Source organism: Pogoniulus pusillus, chromosome 19 (assembly GCF_015220805.1).
Source record: "Pogoniulus pusillus isolate bPogPus1 chromosome 19, bPogPus1.pri, whole genome shotgun sequence".
Classification (NCBI taxonomy): domain Eukaryota; kingdom Metazoa; phylum Chordata; class Aves; order Piciformes; family Lybiidae; genus Pogoniulus; species Pogoniulus pusillus.
In genome coordinates, this window is record NC_087282.1 from 20,413,549 (window position 1) to 20,435,551 (window position 22,003).

Below are 22,003 nucleotides of genomic sequence, written 5' to 3' on the forward strand. Positions count from 1 at the left end.
GTTTATTATTCTCATTTAGAAATGGCAGACTAAGGCTTAGAGGACTATTGCGTGTCTGACAAGATGAAGAAGTAATGGAAAGAAAAAAGCATTATACATTTACTACTGAGCAGACTCACAAATTGGACCCATGTCTAACACTGCATTTCTACACACAAATAATCAAACCTGAAAAGATGTGGGCCCCACTATCTGCAAACACAAGATGCCAGTAATTCTTATGTTCCAATGCTAAGAGTTTTCAAAGTTCTACCAGTTTGAAAGTCTGTACCAGTTTGTGAGGATGAATGCTCACTTGCAACAAGGAAATGTATTGATGTTACTAAAGAGCAGAACGCAAGAAGTTGCACAAGATGGTCAGCGGTCTGCCAGCAAACACACTGAGCAACTTATAAATCAACTCTCCATCTGAGCTTCCAACCAAATGGGCACCAGCAGGATTTGGTCAAAATACTCAGTAACTTGCTCTAGTTCTAGATGCACATTCTAATTAAGGTGAGTTTTGAAGGCAGGCTGCTTAGGACAAGTGCTGCTGGAGCTCCAGAGCCTCCTCCCAGCCCATGCAGCCGTACGTGCTGCAGGCAGGGCTGGAGCAGCTGTGCTTTTCATGAGAAAGGCAATTCCATTAAACTAACAGCTGTGAATGGAGCAAGAATTTACTTTACTGTGACTTTATTTTCTCTGATTTTATCTACTTATCTTTACTGAATAAAGCAATTTGAGTCTGATTTTATTGTCTCATCGGTCAGACTAACAGGTGTCTCAGTTGCAAGAGTTACCAGTAGATGTTTGTTTCCTCTGAAACTGAAGGAATGACTTCAGAGACTTTTGGTTCTATAACAAAGAAAGGGATTATTTAGAGAGGAAGACTCAGCAAACAAATGCTTATTACAATATTAGCAACAGACATTAACTGGGTGGCAAACTCAGTCCATTGTTATTGCGAATGTAGAGGCATATAAAAATGGAATTTCTCAGAGTGAGCATACAAAACTCCCTCCTTGTGATACTAAGCCCTAGTCTGTGTGGGCTGACAGCACCATTACATTTACTGCATCCTGACAGCTGAGTTAAGAAGTGTAACACTATGGTACAGAGGTGTCAAGATTGATGAAATTAATACTGGGATGTGTGGTGTTTAGCTTGTTGAGCCAGCTGACTTGGGTATGTTTAGAGAAGCAGAGGCTCTGTAATTTAGCATAAAGCAAAGCTATTTCTTTTTGGAAAGATTTCTGGTGCTTCTTAAAAAAAATGTATTTGGTATTAGACTTCTAGCTGAAGATAGCAGTTTTCTGCACAGGCATATGTCTGTTATTAGAGATGGGGAAAATGTAGCAGAGATGGAGCTACTCTGAAGGAGATCAGCCAAGTGAGTGATTTAGGAGTCTGAATTATGATGCTTTACTCCCATTCCCCTGCTCTAATCAAGAAACGCTAAGCCTTGGAAGACAAAGGCTTTTTACTGTTGCAATAAGCAGTACCCTTTCAGAGCTTACTTGTCACTGAGCTGAGCAACAAGATGACTCAGAACCAGGCTATAAAGGCTAGGGTGATATGCCAGAACCTCCTTTATCAAGTGAGCATATATCTACCACTAATTCAGGAGAAGGATGGTCAACACACTCAAGGATATGGTTTCAGACTAAGCAGTTCCAATACTGTCCAGCAGAGACAGCAGTAGCTCTCTGCCACACATTTATCAACTCTCCTGCAATGATTTACACATTCTGTTAATCTCTCTCTAAGCATCAAGGTCCTTTCACTTTTAATCTTTATAGAGTATTTTACCTTCTTCCTTTTTATAAAGTAACTTGATTTTATGTGGGAGATTACTAGGGTATCTTGTAGTCAGTAAACATGCTTGAGTGTCTGCCATTCTGAACTACATGAGTAAAGAATGTAACTATCTGAGGAGAAGATGAGTAGGGCTCGCTTCTGCTAAAATTAGGGGGTTACTTAGTTTGATCAGGTACATCAGAAATGATGTTGCACACTTGGTAAAGATAGACACATTAATATAGGATATTTTTTAAAGGTAATCTGACATGAAGAAAATGATTAATTCATTCTTCTCTATATAAGTAAAGACATTATACCTTTGTATACCTATGCCTATGTCTATATATTTCTATCTATATTTAGGTTCAGCTTGAATTTTAATTCTTGTTTTAAAAATATTTCACTGGACTACCAGTTACAGCTAAAGGGAGATTAGCCAAATGTCCAAAACATCTTAGGCAGCCACGTGTGTATTAGTCCATTACAACATGCATATTTATGTTCCAGGCTCCACAGCAGTCACCTTATGGTTTTAAGCGTATGTCTCATACAAACAAAGAAATCTGAGGTCGTCAGTCATTACATTCATGTTACCTGAGCATCTTGCTTTTTACTAAAGTTTTCATGCACAAGCAATATCAACATCTGTTTCAGAGATCTCTGCTGGAATTGTAACTTCACACAGCCAAATTGCCTACGCTTCCACTGAGGAAATGGCTATTTATTTTATGCAGCCATCTGGGCTACAAATAGTATGTTCTGTCATTTGTGGTCTTGTTTTCCAGGGCTTCTTGTATGAAATTTGATTCCTTCATAACTTATTTCTTTGGTAAATGACATTTTTTAAAGTAATCAAAATTGTGAATGAACGTTTCCCAAGAAATTTAGAACATCAGCCTCAAATCATAAATATTTTGGATCTAGAGCCAGACCCTAATTGCAACAGCTTTGATGGTCTACTTTTTTCTTTCTTTTTTTTTTTTTCCCCTGTGAAATCATATGTAAAAAATAGTCTTTACAAAATCAGTTACCATCAGACAAATGACATATGTTGTTGCAGAATTAATACCTCAGAATAGTACTGGTCAAGCTGTTTGCATGGTTTGAACACAGATTGTAGCAATCTCAGAGTCCAGGCCCTGTCTTTTTAAACAAAGAGACCAGTGGTAATGACTAACAGCAGAAATAGATATTCACAAACCTTTATTTACAGTCTACTGATTTTGCTTGGATTATGATGGAAATGCAATTATTTCTTTCCTTCTCCTATCATACCTTCTCATTTTTCCTTTTCATTGATTTTTGTCTCAGAGTTACATAGAATCATAGAATCAACCAGGTACATGTCACAATCCAGAAAGTATCATGTAGATATCTTGGAAGGCCACTTATGGAAATGATGAGAAATTCTGAATCATAGATAATAAATAAGAGCTGATTTTCCCAATCCCTGTTTGCTGTAGTCACAAATTGGTTTATGTTACACCATAGAGCTCAAACACTGACACAGGGGAACCAATATCAAAACTCAAAGCACCTTCAGCTCTGCTCTTCGTACTCAGATATGCTCTCCTTTTACCTACCAGAAAAGGATCTCTTTGTAACATAGACCTAATATTCCACCTTTCCACACAAGTGAGTCAAGAAGTTTCTGCTCCCAGAAATCTACTCTACATGTAAGACAACACCACAGCAGCTTGTCCTCTGCTTTCCCTGACACACCTCTTCCCTAGCCACACCCTCCAGCAAGGGGATTCTCTCATTCTTCCCACCAAGGGTTAATTTTATTCTCACTACTAACGTGCTTTGTCAAGAAGCCCAGCCACACAAACTACCTATCATAAACCAGGTTGCCCTTCCATCCTTGCAAAATGAAGGAGATAAAACAAGTAACAAGCTACACCATGAAGAAAGAACAAAGAAACTGTAGGAAAGTACACAGCTAAAGTAGTCAACAGAACTCATGCAGTTTATTCTTCTCACAGACTAACCACTGAGCAGATTAAACAGCTCTATTTTCTCCTCTCTTCACCAGCTCTGCTACATCCACTGCTATTCAAACTTTAGGAGATACAAAAGAACCTATTGCTATCATCTGCCTAGAACCATTTCTGGTTTAGCCCTTAACTTAGCCATCAATTTATGTTACCTTTTCTCACGGGTTCAGTTGAATCAGCTGCCATCACACCAGCTTCAAAATGAAAACACTGCCCGGAGCAAAGTATCATGGGACAGCAATGTGCCCTCATGGCCAAGAAGACCAATGGGATCCTGGGGTGTACAAAGAGGAGAGTGTCCAGCAGATCAAGGGAGGTTTTCCTCTCCCTCTACTCTGCCCTGGTGAAGCCCTATCTTGAGTACTGTGTTCAGTTTTGGGCTCCCCAGTTTAAGAGGGACAGGGATTTGCTGGAGAAGGTCCAACAGAGGGCTACAAGGATGATCAGGGGACAGGAGCACTGCCTGATGAGGAGAGGCTGAGGGACCTGGGGCTTCTTAGTCTGGAGAAGATAAGACTGAAAGGGGATTTAATGAATGTTTATAAATATCTGAGGGCTGGGGGTCAGGAGAGGGGGGACAGGCTCTGCTCACTGCTCCCTGGGATAGGACAAGGAGCAATGGATGTAAGCTGCAGCACAGGAGGCTCCACCTCAACACAAAGAGGAACTTCTTTACTGTAAGGGTCACAGACCACTGGAACAGGCTCCCCAGAGAGGTTGTGGAGTCTCCTTCTCTGGAGACTTTCAAAGCCTGTTTGGATGCATTCCTCTGAGAGCTGAGCTAGCTCAGCTCTGGCAGGGAGGTCCTGCTCTGGCAGGGAGGTTGGACTTGATGATCTCTGACATCCTGTGATGATGGAATTGTGTTAACCCAGGATGCTTCTCTTCCTTACCAGCTCCAGACAATCCATAATGTTTCTGCTCTCATCTTGGTCTTTACTTTCTTTTCACTGGGATATGGTGGCCTAACCATTAGGTTCATCATCTTCACCAGGATTAGGCATCATGTAGTAAAGGACTAGTGGCAAGTGTTTTCCATACAGCAATCTTAATCTCCTCCTACAAGATACTTCTTATAACCTCTTTTTCCAAGAATATGTTTACATAATTAACATGCATTCAGAGACAAAGTGTCAAGGACTAATATAGAAGCCTGTTGTATTAAAACAGAATGCAAAAACAATTGAGCAACCTAAGACTGTGCATACTATGCAGAAGTTCCACAGAATTCCATAAAGCCTTAGTTCAGTACTAGACTTTTCTGGATCTGGTATCTGGCTTCTTTTCCTTCAAAGCATCACTGGGTTTCAAACTGTGTTCTTCCAATCTATTAAATCGTGACTAGAATAGAAGGAGGAGGCTATCACAATCCCAGAGAAATGCATTAATAGTAGGTTTGCCTACACTGCTGTCAACAGGTCCACAGCATTTATAAGAAGACAATCAAATCTGAAAGGAGACAAAACCCTTTTCAGCTGGTTGTCTGAATGAATCAAGAAATAATTATTCTTTTCTCTGAGGCTTCCCTCCTCAGACAGATTGGCAGAATTCTCCCCTTGCTCAGCAGAAGTAAATATGAGTAGAACAGGTCTGAGCAGCTTTACAACTTTGGGAAGCTTGGCTGCAGAGGAAGCTCTGCCTCTTTCCACTTTAGCCTGTGGCATAAACCACTGGTCTCTTAAGTGCTTGAGTGTTTTTATTTAACTGGAGTCACTGAGCTCAGGAAGGTGATAGCTAAGAGGAGGCTAATGTGTGGACGATCTAGTCCATGCACTAGGAGACAATTAAGAGCTAAGTATGGATGTTAAAGGCACTGTTTGCAGGGATGCATGATGCCTTCCAGTGTGCTACCTGGTTGAGTCAAGCACCATTTTGATTCTCTGGGAAGTATGAGCATAGTCTCCTTCAAACAAAGAAGCAGAGGAGCAAACAACAAAACTCCACACCTGATGGCAAATATGACATCAGGGCAAGACTAGAGAACACCTCCCTACCCTGTAATGATGAGCAAACCCAGATTTTATTGCAGATTATAGGGGCTTTCTTAAACAGTTACATCACATACTCTTCTTTTTCATAGTAGCCAATAAGTTGCTGTATCTTTAACAGGCTTGCCATTACAGTGTGGAGGATAAACAGGAGAAAAAAAAGCCATATACCTGTCTCACTGGTATCATTTCCTGTATGTTTAGGATGTCTGTGTGGGGAGAACTGAGTAATATAGAGAGCATTAGAGCATAGAAGATTATATATAAACAAGGAGGGGAGTGAAGTCTGCTCCTGTACCACACTAAAGCAGTGGTCTCATAAGTGGAACGTATGCCCTCAAGGGGACACATTGGAAGGAAGCAAGTACTTCATACCATTACCAAATCTTAAAAGAATTTAAGCCAGTCCTTATGCCATCTTTACTGCATCCTTTTTCAATTATTATCTTTGTGTATATTTTATAAGGTACATAACATATTAGTATAGTAGTGAAGGTGCATGCTCAAAAATATTTGACTCAGAGGCATGTGATCAAGAAGACTGGAAACCCAAAGGACAGGTCTTGTAGGCAGCTCCAGATCAGCCTTATAACTAGAAGTAATCCTGAAACAGCAAAACAGCTGGAGCAGGTAAGTGTGAGAGCCACTATTCCACTCATAAAACTAGTGCTAGGACCTAAACATCAGCCCATGTGGAGACCACACTAAGGCAAACAATGCTCTGGATGGTAAAGATATGAGCACAAGGCAAGGAAAATATAGTCACTTGTTACGCCTCTTGCTGCTGTTCCAAATAATTGCATAAATGTGAGATTCATGCTGCAACAACTCAAACCTGTCAAGATGAGCTACAGATGAGATTTTAAACTGACTACAGCATTTTGTGCAGACTTTGCAAATTCTGAGCATGTCATTCAGTACTGGCCCTATGTTTCTTATTAATAGCATTAAGCAAACAGAACTGCAATTATTCTAAGTAAAAAGTTTGTTGAAATATAAGAATAAGAACATTGCTGCAGTAGATAATAACTCCTTTGGGATTATCTTTGCATTCTTAACCGTATGTATTACTTAATTGATAGATCATAATAATTAATTTGGGGCTATTAGGTTTATTGCATAAATATGTGGACAAGAGCTCTTCGGCGCACACCACTGTAGCTGTAGATCATACCAGATGCTTTGTCAGCTGAGTTTGTCACAATCTATTTTAATCTGAAAAAAAAAATCTCATTTACTTTGCAGTTGCCAACACGCAATTTAAGGTGATTGTTTGGTGCCATGGCTGAGCACTGTTTAATCGTGGAAGGTGAAATACTACAGTAACTATGAAGAACAGGAATCACTAACATCAGCCAAATGACAAGGGACTCAAATTCAAAGTTAATCACAGAGGTGCTTGCCATATGTTTACAGAGGACAAACAATGGGAAAAGATGGGATGGGAGACAGATTATTCCTCTGTTTACTCAGCTACTTTAAAAACCGACGAGGAAACATTAACGCTACATTTATAGATAAAAAGCAATAGCTGCTGCTGCCTTCTCTTTCCTAACTCAACTGTCTACTGCCAGCCAGCTGAGAAAGCAGGTGCTCAGCTCATCCATTTTAGCAACAAGTTTGGACCTAGACAGCATATTGAGAGTTCCCAGCACAGGAACTCTGGAAAGAGTGACACCACCTTTTGCTTTGTCTTCAGGCTCTTTGGTACATTACATTGCTGCTTCTCTGGCCTGTAAGCATAGATAAGTGGTTGAGAAGGTCAGATACAGGCACCTAATTTTACAGGTTAAAAATAGAGTTCAGCAAGCAAATTTCAGGTGCTCTTAAGTGCAGGCAAAAGCTAATATAAATGCTCAGCAAACCCAGTTGTCTGTCTCTACCAGTCTCTTCACTCAGAATATGACTCTCTATAATCATGTCATTCAAAGAGACTTTTGCTAAGTACTGAGAGAAAAACAGCTTCCTTTGGTGAGGGGAGGAAAATGCCTGTTGCTGCAAGCTATCCATCATCTTTAAAAAAGTCCAAGAAGTACTAAAGCTCCCTAAATTTTTATTTCCAACAGAGCTGGATAAGACTAGTGTTTTCTTGACAGGCACTCCTCCCATGTCAAAATCTGCTTCCCAGCACAGTTTTGCAGACGTCCACCTGCCTGCTAGGTTGTATCATAAATAAATGCCCATTATGTCTTTATTTGAGAAAGATTTTCTTCTTGATGGTTTTTTCTTTTTCTTTTTTTCTTGTGTATTTGAGGAAAGATACCCTTTCTCCCAACCAGGAAATAGCCATTTTGAGGTAAGACCTTAAAATTGATGATTTTGAAAGTTTTTCCTATTGCCATGCTGTTCTGCTCCTGCATTCCTGTGGTGCCAACAGATGAAGTTGTAAGCCTGTTCGCCTCCCTGCATCTAATCCTGATACTACTCAGCAGCAGGGAAGGTGGGCAAATGTTCACTAGCAGTTGTTGGCAAAGAAACACAGCAGGATTTAAACTGGATGATGCCACTGCATGTGTAAAACAACCATTCGAGCAAATGCTGCTATAGTAGCATCTTTAACCAGTAAAAGAGAATTTGCTGTTAACCTTTTGTTTCCTAGCTAGCTGCACTGATGAGTTCTGATTAACTGGAGTTATGTTTTGGGTTTGTTTAAAAATACACACACAAGCTTATGGATAAAAAAAGGGATAAATGCTTGTTGCCATGACAGAATTTCATGTGTGGCCACACTAACAAAAATAAATTGCAAAAGCCAAACTGGAATAAGAGTCTGCTGCATTCTGGTAAATTGTTCCATGTTGTGTTTCCCAAGCTTATTTTTCTCATGATCTCCCTTCTCTTCCTTTCCAACTCGTACAGCCTGGTCTTTAATTGATGTGTCCAATTCCAGATGTTTCATGGTGTAACTATAGCCATTTTATAGCATTCTACGACTGTCATGAATGAGCAAGACCATAACAGGAATTTGCCATGCTTATCCACTATTCAAAACTCGATCTTGGTCACCTACTGTGTCATCAAAATGACTGGTCAACACCACCCAAATAACAGGTTTTCCCCAGGCTCTCAGATTTCCTTGTTTCTAATAGTTGATCATACAGACCACAAAAGCTCCTTCTCCCTCAAAGTGAGCTCCATCATCCTTTTAAGTTATCACTTTGGTATCCAAGAAACACATACTGAAATATCAGCAAAAATGCACACAATATTAGGAATGGGAACAAACTTTTTTCTGGCCTTGCTTAACAGGTGATGGGAAAAGCTGTATCACACATCCAGACATGATTCTTAAATATTTAGCTACTGCAATCCAGAAGACCAAGTTTAACTGAAGAAATTGCTTTTCAGTAATGCTGATACCTACCTAGAGCATTTAACTGAAGCAGGGATTTCCTGTTAGGAAGTGTATATGTGCAAGAGCATTTTACGTGTGTGTTATCTCCTCACATCTACCTGTGCAATAACTCCTAAGCACAGAATGTTACCTGCCCTTTGTGTTGTCTTAGTTCCTTCATCCTACATCTACAGCATGACTGTTAGTGCTGGATCAAACATCTTGAATAAGAAAATGGTAATAGCTTAAAGAATCAGTAAAAACCTTAACAAGAGCCTCAGGTAGCACGCAGTGCTACGTGGCAGGCCCGGCAGATGTATCAGAGAATTCCTTTTGTAAAAGGAAAGTTGTTTTAACTATTCAACTTCAGCTGAGCTGATGGTCTACAGTTAGGTGGAATATTGAACAGCTTTAGCCTCAGAGACATGCATGTCAGGGAGATGAGATGCAGCACTCCTGTAATATCTGTAGCCATACTCCCTTTTAGAGAACAATACTTTGTAGATTTTCCATCATCCTTCCCACAGAGCCTGAATGACAGCTGACTACCAAACCTATAGAGCTACCTGGACAGTGATAGTGGTTGATGCTACAGAGAAACAGCTGTTGCAGAGTGAAGCTCTATTCTACTTGCCCATACACAAGAGAGAAACCACACACACATAGTCAAAGATTTATCCACTTGGATGGGAGATATATGTAAGATAATAAAGGAAAGCAATGCACTAAGAAACATGCCTCTTGTGAAGGAACTTGGCAGGAGTACAATGAAACTTAGAAGGCCAGAATAGTACAGCTGTGGATGGTTTTTCACTTTCATCTGGTAGAATTTATTTTTTTTCCCCCCAGTGCTCTGTAAGAACAAAAATGTTTTGGAGCACAAAGATCAGAAGCAAAACTGAGCTGGACAGAGCCAGTTGCTCCACTGGGACCTTACAGGAGAACACAAAACAATTTTTCCAGGGAGACCTTTGTACTTCATTGTACCTGTGCATCTAAGTCTAGGCTGGCAAAGGATCAGAAGAACCGTAACATTTCAAAATTGCATCTCTTACATGGAGACAAGCTGGGAAAATATTTGTTGAGCAACAAAGTACATTCTCCTTCTATATCTGCACTACCTGGCATTACATGAATCTCAGCTGGGTAAAACAGGCTTCAGAACTGAACCTCAAGCCTCGAAAAATATGAGATGAGTTCCCAAGTCACAAGGATTTTGCTTAAATACAAATTTGTATTTGGCATTGGATTTTTGAGCTTTGCAGTTCGAATCTGTTCTCTCACTATAACTCTGAGAAGCTTGGGTTTCATTCCATTGTATTTATTTTTGAAGTTCAATTCTCATGACTTTGAAAGCTTTCTAAAGGTCAGATGGAAAGAGGTACCAGATATTGCCACAATTGCCCGCAGTGTAATGCAGTCATCTTATATTGCTTTAAAGCTTTCAAAAAATCATCTCAACTCTTTCTCTTCATCTTACAGAATGTGGTTAAAGGTGTGGGTTAGGTTTCAGGGGAAACAGAAAGTGAGACAAACCCTTTGCCATTAAATGTGGTACAGGCTCTGGGTGATGTGGTGAAAGAGTTGTGCTACTGTTGAAGCCCCATCATAGTTCCTGCCTCTAGGGTAGCAGCATTCACTCTTAGGCACGGCTATTGTGCATTGCGGCAGGTTGTTTAGCCTTGTATTTATTTAATCTTTGTGAGGATAAAGAGGAATGTTCCACTGAGAGCTCTTTTGTTTCACTCTGTATCATATTGGTTCAATAGGAGAGAAAGAATACCTAAAGCCACAAGCAATGGTTTGTATATCTTGTAAGTCTTCTAAAGCCTTGTCATCATATGCTGTATTATGTTGTCTTTTTTTACTGAGTGACCATTGCTCTATTGTACACTATCTGCCTTTTTGTGACTTGATAAACCACATTGTAAAAGCTGGAAATCAATAAACTTCTCTAGAAATCAAAATCACCGAGGGAAAAATGTTTTCTTGCAGCACCATCTTGTGGTCCATAATTTTAGTAACTGCGGGTGTCTTTCCCGTGCTTGGAAGGTCTGCTCTTCAGCCTCGGGAGCCGCACCCAGCACTAAGCAGCTTTTTCTAGCCACAAAGACACCATGCTGAGCCCTGTGGGAGTGCTTGTGCATTCTTCTAGCTGACCTGGGTCCTAACCGAGGTCTTTCAAAGGATAGAAATGACAGAAGAAAATTGGGTTGGTCTCAGCAACGTGCAGCTTTGTGTAAAAGATACACACCAGTACTTAGGCACTGGAGAAAAGGCATGTTCCACTTAGATCTGGAGTCACCTCATGTTGAAATTTGAGTTTGTGGTACACTGACACTTAAGAATACAAAACCAACTACACAAAGTGTGGTAATGTTTTTAAACTAAAAGAGAGATTTAAACTAGGTATATGGAATAAATTTGACTAAGCTGATAAACTTGAATTAATGAAATAGCTATTATGACATTTTAGGCACAGATAAAAGTCATTTATGCAATTCCCATGCCTGGAAGCTGTTGATTCAATGAACTACCATGCTACTATAGATATAAAAACTTAAAGCTTTTGTCTTCTTCAACTGAAAAGCAAAACTTACAGCTTTTTAGAACATCTTCACAATGAAGCTGGCACACAGAAAAAGGACAGGGCCCAAATCCATGCACTTTGCTCTTGAGTACTGTCCCACTAGAGGAAATAAAAATCTTACTGTGCCTTTTTATCTCACATCTTCCTCTTACAGTATATCTATTTTGCTTACGCTCATCTTGTTCTGGTGCTGACAGACACAGTTCATGCAAATGCATCAATTGCTTACTGTTAAGTACAATTGTTTTATCAGTATGAGTCCCTTTGACAGAATATCATGTGACATTGAAATCATGAAGTACCAAATGAAACTCTAACTTTCCCCAAAGCACATCTCTCTCTCCAAAATCACCATCAGCCATGAGGATCTCTATGGTTTGTCACATACACATTTCAGCTGTGGCAGTGCCCTTAAATTCATACTGCTGAAACCTGTTACATGTTTGTTTCCTTTATTTTTGTTACACTATGGGGAAATGGAAAGTAACTGTATTATGAAATCATCTACCCTGGGAGACAGGTCATTTAAAGATCAAAGAAAGTTCTGTGGTGCAGTGATATACCATAGAAAGAAACAATGTCAGAGAGAACCTACCATAGCTTCCTCAAGTACTTACATTTTGTCAACCATAGCTTTAAAGCCACTGCCTGACAATAGATTTCACAAATCCTCTTCAGGCATCCAGTGACAGAATAAGAGGACGCAATCTCAAACTGTGCCAGGGCAGGTTTAGGCTGGACATTAGGAACAAATTCCTCACAGAAAGAGTGATTGGCATTGAAATGGACTGCCCGGGGAGGTGGTGGAGTCACCATCCCTGGAGGTGTTTAAAAGGAGGCTGGATGAGGCACTTAGCGCCATGGTTTAGTTAATTAGAAGGGTTAGGGGATAAGTTAGACTCAGTGATCCTAGAGGCCTTTTCCAACCTGGTTAATTCTGTGATTGTGTGATACTTAGAGTAAGTTTAAGGAACTACCAGTTTAATGGATTGCAACACTTTCTTCTTAATCCACACAATATACTGAGACTGACCTCTAAATTGTAATGGACACTTAACTGGTATCTTTATATCCCTCCACAGGGATGCTAGATTAGCAAGAGAAAACTGTTTTTATTATTGAGGAGTTGCCACAAGCAGTTTTGCCTCTCAGGGTTATTAGGATTTCCATACAGAAAATGTGGAATGAACATAGGAAACTAGAAATAAAGACCTTCTATTGCAAAATAAACAGCATTATCAAAGGCCAACAATATTGCATTACTATGATACTAAACAAAACCACATCTAATTTTCTAGACCATACACAAGTAATCTTCGTGTCCTTCAGCTTGATGAAGTAGATGATCCTCTACACTAGAGGGGAAAAAACCCTACATATCAGTACAATTAGCTTTTGCCAAGTCAGTACTCTCTCTGAAATATTTCTTTATTGTCTAATGAGCTCATTGACAGTTTTTTTATTTCATTGTCACCTTTACTAGGCTATAATTTGGCATGCTCACATGGAATAAATAGCATTTCACCTTCAGTTTACATTTATTTCAGCAGTCAACTGCTCCCCAGCATTGAGAAAGAATACCAAAGTGTGGACCTATGTGAACATGTCAGCTGTAAAACACCTCTGTCCATACAGAAGGACGGACTTCTCAATGCCTGTAAATGGATCTGCATCTCCTGAAAGCATCAAAACCTTATTTCATTTTTCCACTATCCTATGTAACGCATGTGGAATAAGGAACACTGAAATGGCAGGGGACTGTTCATGGTCTGTTCTGTCATCATTTAGCACCCCAGGACATCAATTAAATTCTTGTAGATTATTTACTTCTCCCACGGCAGAACCTGAAGGTCATGCCCAATGAAGAGTGTCTTTTGACTAAGTCTACTAGACTGAAAAGGAAGAGGCATGTAGTACTGCCTACATTTAACATTCTGTATAGGACTGAGCAAAGATAACAATCCTAAATTGAAAAAATGGAGGAATACTCCAAGTTTACTTTACCTTTCTTTCATTCTTCTGGTCACTCCAGTAAAGGGATATAGATGTCTTCATTATGTGCTCTTTCCTTCAACACAGTTTGCTTTACTTTGTTGCTGGCCTTCCGTAAAGGATTAACACATCGGCTGCAACATATTAAAACAACAGCTGAAACTGGTTGATTTCCAGAAAAAAGGAATTGAGAGAAGAGCACTGAGACTTTAGCCACGAAATCCTAGCAATACTGGGAAAAAAACACAAAGCTACAGTTCATTTCAGGGGCCATCACAAGATTTCATGTCTAGAACATAAACAGATTAAAGCTAGGAAAATAATTTCAATAAGGTCACATCAATTCATTAATTTCAACTCACCTTCTGATTCATACAATGTAATCATGACCAAAAATGTCCCCAAACTAGCTAACCATATTTTATGGCACTCTTTCAACAGCCATACTAGGAATTCAGCAGGAGCAAATACAGTTTTTTACAATTCTTAATTCTATTTTTACATCTACACAATATATTAAATCTAATATTGTTATTCGATGTAATAATATTCAATATAGCACTAGTTATCAGCACCTGCATTTTCCTAACCTTTAGAGTCTTAACATCATTGCATGTGGATGTTAAAGAAGACTAAAAAAAAGAGAGAGCAATAAGGTAGCACAGCAAGTTATAGACATAGCAAAAGCATCAGAGAATGCAGGTCAAGAAAAGAAAAATGATATCTTGATATCTGTTGTGATAGGCCTGATAGGCCAGCAATGGGCTTATACATGTACTGGTTTGCCCAGGCATGTTTTTCTGCACTCCCTCCTCCTGTTTTAGGGAGAAGCAACTGCGGGAAAGTAGACAAAAGAACCTGGAGCCACTAAGTCTAAGGACTCTGGTCTGCCCAGACTTGTCTCGGTCCTGTGGTAAACAAGGTACACATACTTAGCTTATGCCTGCCTTGTGCAAGGCCTATGTTTTTCCCAAATTTGGGTAAAGCAAGTCTATGGTTTCACCTAATGTGGTCAGGCTTGGATAGCTGCCATTCTGATTGGCTATTCTGTGTCCAAAGGCCGATTAGTCTTGGCTACGTTGATAAACAGTTGAGCAGTTAACATAGTGTGCTCTGCTGTGATCTGCCATTCTATTCATGCCTGCTATTGTCTGCTGCTATTGCTTACTGCCTTAGTGCATCTTGTTTGCCTGGAAACTCCACTGTCTCGAGTTTATCAGAGGTAGGCTCTAAATGTCTCCACACAATTGGCCTGCATAGCCAGTGTGAAATCGTGCTAAGACTGCACATAGCAAGACATTAGGCCTACATCTAAAAGTCTCCTGCCAAGAAGGAAAGTCTTGGAGATACACAGATTGCCAAGAGGACCAGGTCAGAGATTGTCTGCCTTCCTTCCCCAGAAGCCTGGGAAGAATCAGAAATCTCAGTGGCTGACAGTAACAGAATTCCCTGAAAGCATTTGGGTACTGTCTGAAGCTGTAGTTAGCCCCGCAAGCCAGTAAATAATATTTTGTGAGTAAATACTTAAAGTCTCTTTTTAATTCACCACTGCCTTCTGCCACAAGCAGAAAGGAGGCCCTTGGGTCCATCTAGTGGGCAAGCAGTTTATTGACCACATGTGATATATATGGCCACAAGAAGCTTCTCTTCCAACTCAGTTAATGTTTATATATTTTACTGGTTATTACTAGATCTAGTTATTATCTATAAAATGTTTCCATGACCATGTAAAGAATGAATTATTATTAAAATTAGTGGTTGAGAGTGGTGAGAGTTAATTTTCCCCTTCATAACAATAGCATGCAAGAGAAACTGATAATAACAAGGGAACAGGCACATGCAGATTATGCTTTCCACATGAAGAATACCATTGGAAGGAGGAAAATGCAGAGTTCATGAGTGGGGATGTAGAAGTAACAAAGCCTCATTGACTTGGAAAATTGCTAGCACTGGTCAAGTGTGGCAAGTGGAACATTACTTATCTCCCTCTATCAATTTTCCAGGAAATTCCATGATCCTTCATGTTGTTAGGCTAGTCACATTATGGAATTACCTCTGCTGCCCTTGTCCTGGGCATCTCTTGACAAACAGCCAACTCTAATTACATAGTATAAGTAATGCCAGTCATCCAGGTGTGATCTCTCCCTCTTTCTGCTCCTTTTTGTTAGAAGAAAGGTAAATACAGACTCCTATGGGAAACCTTGAAATTTGCTCTAGAACAGTCACAGTGGAACAAATCAATTATCCAAATTCCATCAGCACAAGACCTCACTTTTTTTATAGCTTTAGAGAACAATTTTGCTTTTGTGTGTGTCCCTTACAGTACAGTTTTGGCACTGTATGTAGCACTCTAAAAAAAAAAATGACCCTACAAAGTTGAAAGCAATTTTCATCCAGAGAGAAAGTTTGAGACTTGCTAAAGGAATGCTTTTCAAAGCCATATCCTCTCTCAACTGTGTCTAAAACTGGTAAAACTAGTTACTACGTTACAAGATTGCTCCCTTTCTAGAACTCAAATATATGATGCTGGAAACTAAATGCATTTAGCATCTGGTTAATCACTGCATTAAAAAACAAAGCAAAAACCAAGTCATTGCAGAACAGCAATATTCATAGTTTCACTGACTATGAAAAAACCCAAAATCATCGTTTAAACATTAATGTGAGTTCTCTTCAAACGAACACATATTAATTCACTTTCCAGAAAATTTATGATAATTTCATGTTAATTCTTTGCCTCCTGTTTTCAGAGCCACTGATGACTCAGTGCAGCTATCTGTATGCTGAACATCAGCTGTTGAGCACACTGTAAGATGTAATGTGGAGATTTTCACGGCAGGTTTTGTCTAAATGTGGAATTCCATAGCAAAGAGCCATCTGCTAAGCAGCCACATTAGTAAAGTCTATGTGTGTGCTTACATGCATATATATGATCCCATACAGACTGACAGTATCTTAGGAAAGTGAAAGTTTAACACTTGAGGAAAAAAAAAAATCTTTGCCAAACAGAGAAGTCTGCAATATTAATCTAGCTAGAGCACTAGCTGCTTGATATGAACTACCACCTTTGAAAAATAAAGCACAGTTATGTTAATACATTCCATCTTAGTTTAATGATTTTTGGTGTTGTGTAGCTTACACTTTTGCATTATCATAAGAACGTGTACACATGCCAAAACTCTTCACAATATCAAATGCTAAACTGCTTGCATAGCACTCACAGATTGTAATGTGCCCTATACATTACAACCCCCACACTGCACATTACAGGCACTACAGATAATTATTTCACTTTTTTCCCAAGAAAATTCCCAGCCCATCTTTCTTACTCCATTCAGACACTGTACTTCATTTTTCCCTTCTGTGTCTTACTGTGTAATTCTAGATCTATCCCACAAAGACATTTTCATTTGTGCCTTACAAACTGCTTTTTCTCATTAATTTCTTCCTTATCATCATTAAAACAATTAATTCCTGCTTACACATGTAATTTCCTGTGGAGCAGTCAATCATTTCCCATATGCAACATTGCTCTTTAGTAGAAACACCTTTAAAGGTGGTGATAAATGAACTATTTTTGCCTCACTTCACCCAGGGATTTTTGGAAGCTAAAACAAGTGGCCAAAAGTTTTCTCAGCTGTTTCTGTTTAAACTTGTGTTACAAACTGAAATTGACTTTTGCTCATAACTTTCCTTTGCTTTTTCGGGTTTCCTTTGCACTCAGTACAATGCACTGTAAAAGCGTATACTGGATTGGACAACATGGGCTGTGTGCAGTGGGCAGTCTTGGGCTGCCTGATCACTTGGTTTGCTCTTAAGCCTTGTTTGCCACCTATTTTTTCCCCTTACCACTAGCAGATGAAGAATGGAAAGAACAATAGAAACCAAATTAATGTCACATAGATGGAAATGCTGGCCTTTGGTGGGGAGCAGGGACAGGAAGTGGGTGAAGATAATTGGAGAGTCAAAGGAACAAATGTCTGATCATAGATATTTCATCTTAGAAGCCCAGAAGAGGATCCATTTCCAACAGAGCTGAACTCAACCTCACTACTGTTCAAGCCCCATTGAGGACTTCATTGTGCAGACTTCTTTCCTAACTTGCAGGCAACATGCCTTTATTTAACATGCAACTTCCCAAGCAAGAGAAGACTAAATCCATGTCCTTTATAACTGAATCTTTAAAAAGAGTACCAGGGCATTAACAAACTTAACATTCTTTAAGCTGAATTGACTGTTTTATGTAGCTTTGAAATAGAAGGGCTCATTTTTTGTGTTTGCATTAGTTTCTTGCTTTTTTCCCCAAGTATTTTCTCCCTTCACTGACTTCAAACACATTAATTTTACATATTTTTGATGTTTAGAAGCAGTAGATCATAAATTTGGTCTAGTCATACTATAATACTTACCTTCTCTGCAAACAGGCACAGCAACAGAATGGTAGACACCCCAAAACAAAAAGTCCTCCTGCCACAAGCACAAGCAGTCGAAATGCCAGTTGCACATCTGTAGAGTCAGCAAAAATTCATGTTAGTTATGCATGTGAGATATATATTGAGGTACAGGTGACAAAGATTAGCCTCTAACACACATGTATCTCAGCCAGCAGCACAATGGAAAAAAGTAGCTGTTAGAAACAGGCTCAGATAAGAAAGACCACGTCTCAGATTTGAGCTGAGTTTGAATAGCCCAAGTGTTTGGTTAGTTTCAGAAACAAATGGGGCCCGAGTAAGTTCAGGGCATGAAAGAGAAAAAAAAAATCAAAATCTTTTAGAATCTTCTTTAAGAATGGGGACATATTCATGCAAATGAATGCTATTTATCTATTACTGTTGATAACTTTTGCAGCATTTTCTCAAAGACTCCTTTTCTTCCTAGAGAAGTTCAAGACAAAATTCCCAAATAAGAATTATTAAAGTATGCAGCCTGTGACTGCCTCACAGAAACACAAGTGCCATGAATACAATATCTGCTAGGTGCTTTTATTTTGTCAACAGATTGCTAGGAGGCAAACAGCACCTGTTCCCAGGGCAGTGTTTGTATTTTCTTTGGACATGTTATACATCCAGCAGCATTCAAGTAGCTATTACATAACCAATTAGCCTCAGTTCCTTCACAGCACAGTCACTGCTACTTTGGATTAACACACACACACACACACCCTCTTTCCTTAGAATCATAGAATCAACCAGGTTGGAAGAGACCTCCAAGAACATTCAGTCCAACCTAGCAACCAGCCCTAGCCAGTCAACTAGACCACGGCACCAAGTGCCCCATCCAGTCTTATCTTGAAGACCTCCAGGGACGGTGCCTCCACCACCTCCCTGGGCAGCCCATTCCAATGGGAAATCACTCCCTCTGTGAAGAACATCCTCCTAACATCCAGCCTACACCTACCCCGGCACAACTTGAGACTGTGTCCCCTTGTTCTATTGCTGGTTGCCTGGGAGAAGAGGCCAACCCCCACCTGGCTAAAATGTCCCTTCAGGTAGTTGTAGACAGCAATAAATCAAGCCTCCACTCCATTCTTTGTACTAACATGCATGACTACTTTAATTTCTGTCACATCATTTGTTCTCTGTACTACAAGATATCCAGATAATTCTTCACCAGTTAATTGTTTTCTGTTAATATAAATGCAGAAATTAATTCAAGCTTAACATTTTCTTTGAAGAGATGGGTGATCTGAAGAACTGAAGGAAGAAACAGAAATGAAAATTATGTTATCTGATCAGAAGCAACATTTGGCTACGAGGCAGTGATCTACAGAACTATACTTACTGTCTGTAAACGGCATGTAACATTTCAGCTCATGGCTGGCTTTGGCAGGACAACATTTATTTTCCAAGCATTCAGTTGTGTTAAGGTCTTCTCCTACATGACAAGGAGTTAAGAGCTGCTCATCTTTGTGACGGCATGCTTTAAAAAAAAAAGAAAAAGAAAAAGGTAATATCTCTATTCTAGAGCAATGCTTAAGTAGAGAAAGTTAGTATTTTCATCTCCCTAGTATGTTTTGATAGGGTAGGTCTGCCAGAAAACAGCATAATTGACTTTTATGTATGTTCTTGCCCCAGTATTGATCAGCCTTTATGCTAAAATTAGGAGAAAAGTTAAAATTCTGTAATACAGATTCCTAAGTAATTTGCTTTCTTTCAGTAAGAAACATTTGCAAAAACACATGGAAACATCATTGTGCTACCTTTCTGTAACTAGGCCTGTAAAGTAAGTGGGAAAGGCAAGCCAAAATATTCAAATGGACTATTCCCAGTTAAAAAAAGGAAAAATGGAAATTTAAGCCATTTTTTCTTCTTTCCTTCCTTAGGAGCCCAGCACAAAATCCTAGAATCAGGGAATCCTAGAACAGTTTGGGTTGGAAGGGATGTCCAAAGGTCATCTAGTCCAGTCCCCCTGCAGTGAGCAGGGGCATCATTCACCAGGCCACTCAGAGCTTTGTCAAGCCTGACCTTGAGTACCTCTAGGGATGGGGCCTCAGCTACCTCCCTGGGCAATCTGGTGCAGTGTTCCACCACACTCATGAGTGTGGAACTTGTTCCTAACATCTAACCTGAATCTATTCTTCTCTGATTTCTAACCATTGCCCCTCATCCTGTCACTTCAGGCCTTTGGAAACAGGCCCTCTACAGTCATCTCCTAGGCCTCCTTCATGTATGGCAAGGCTGCTATCAGGTTTCTTGAGAGCTTTCTCTTCCCCACGCTGAACAATCCCAGCTCCCTCATCCTGTCCTCACAGGAGAGGTGTTCCAGCCCCTTGATTACCTTTTGTGGCCCTCCTCTGGACCGTCTTCATCAGGTCCATGTCCTTTCTGTGTCGAGGGCTTCAGAGCTGGATGCAAGCAACCAGCTCTCCCCTTAGCACTAACTGCATGTTTCTACACGCAACTAAAGCTCAGCTGATAGCAACAAACCCCCAGTATTTAACCGAGTTATAAAATCTGCTATTTAATAACAGATTTATCGATCACCATGAGATCATCTGTGAGAAGGGAAGTTCCTGCTTGAGGAGGCAGGCAAGTCCCCTCCTGGCCTCTCTCACAGTCCCAGCTGCCCTTACACAACAGGTCTGGGGCTCTGGGACTGGAGAGCCAGGCCACGGAGAAAGCAGACAAAGGTCCACCCAAGGGGGGTTCCTGGGGGGACTCAGCCAGCCCCACACATCAGAGCTACTTGTGTCAGAAGAAAAAGGAGAGCGATATTTGCAAGAAATTAGCTTCTGAGGGCAACAGCAGTCTCCAGCCGCTGACCGGCCCCACCTCACAGGGACGCCTGCCGCCTCCCAGAGGCCCGGGTCGGAGACGTCAGGAGGAGACGCCCCGGCCTGGTTCGGCCCTCGGATTGTTACCCGTTACTGGTCACACAGGTCAGAGTCGATGAGCTCGAGCACACACATTCAAAAGCAATTAAAAAGGCCTTCAAGGCCCTCAGGCAAATGGTTACGGGGTCGGGAGCACAGGTGGTGTTCTCTCCAACACCGGCAGCGGCAGGGAAGCCTGCCGTGTACACTGAAGGGAACAGGCAGGCACAGCTGATGGACAAGCGGCTCTGGGGCCGATGCTCTCTCTGAGCACGGGAACAGGCAGCACCAGGCCTGCTGGGGGGCAGACACAGCTCAGCTGTCTCAAAAGGGGAGCTGGAGTCTCACATGCGAGGTGGAAGAGCCCAGCCATAGGTCTTTAAACTTGGTTTGAAGGGAGAAGGGAATACACCTAAGCTCCTGAGAGACAGGCCTAGGGCTGGCATGCCCCTGTCACAGGTGAAACTGATAGCCCAGCTCAAGTGCTCCCCTACTAATAGAAGCAGAATGGGTAACAAATGCAAGGGACTAGAAGGGAAGAAGATTGGCCCAGCTCAACAGGGAGCTCTTGCAGGGGCTCAGGAAAGAAAAAGGGGAGCTTATCCACCTTGGAAAGAGGGACAAACAACTGAAGATGAGCACAGGGATCCAGTTAAGCCATGCAGAGAGAGCATCAGAAAGGCGAAAGGCCAGCTAGAACTCAACCTGGCCCACTCTATTTTCATACATACATGAACAACAAAAAGAAACCCAAGCAAAACATCCACTCTTTACTGGATGCAGGGGAATTGAGGATGAGGAATAGGCTTCCCAGGGAGGTGACAGAGTCACTAGAGTTGCTGTCCCTGCAGATGGCCAAGAGGTGTGTGGATGTGGTGCTTTGGGATATGTTTTAGTGGTCAGGGTGGTTGAGTTACTGTTGGACTTCATGATCTTGAAAGCCTTTTTCAACCCTAATGATTCTGTGATTCTACACTTAAATATGTAGACACAACTGCTCTTTCCAAGTCC

The 22,003-nt window shown here is 40.6% G+C and overlaps 1 long non-coding RNA gene across 1 annotated transcript; it reads right to left on the minus strand.

Annotated features, from left to right (window-relative positions):
- Positions 1-12,785: 12,785 nt before the first annotated feature.
- LOC135183708 (uncharacterized) lies at positions 12,786-18,180 on the minus strand. The gene is made up of 3 exons (XR_010305673.1): positions 18,090-18,180; positions 13,693-13,814; positions 12,786-13,043 (listed from the first exon to the last, which is right to left on the minus strand). It is a non-coding gene; the product is annotated as an uncharacterized LOC135183708 (long non-coding RNA).
- Between the last annotated feature and the right edge of the window lie 3,823 nt (positions 18,181-22,003).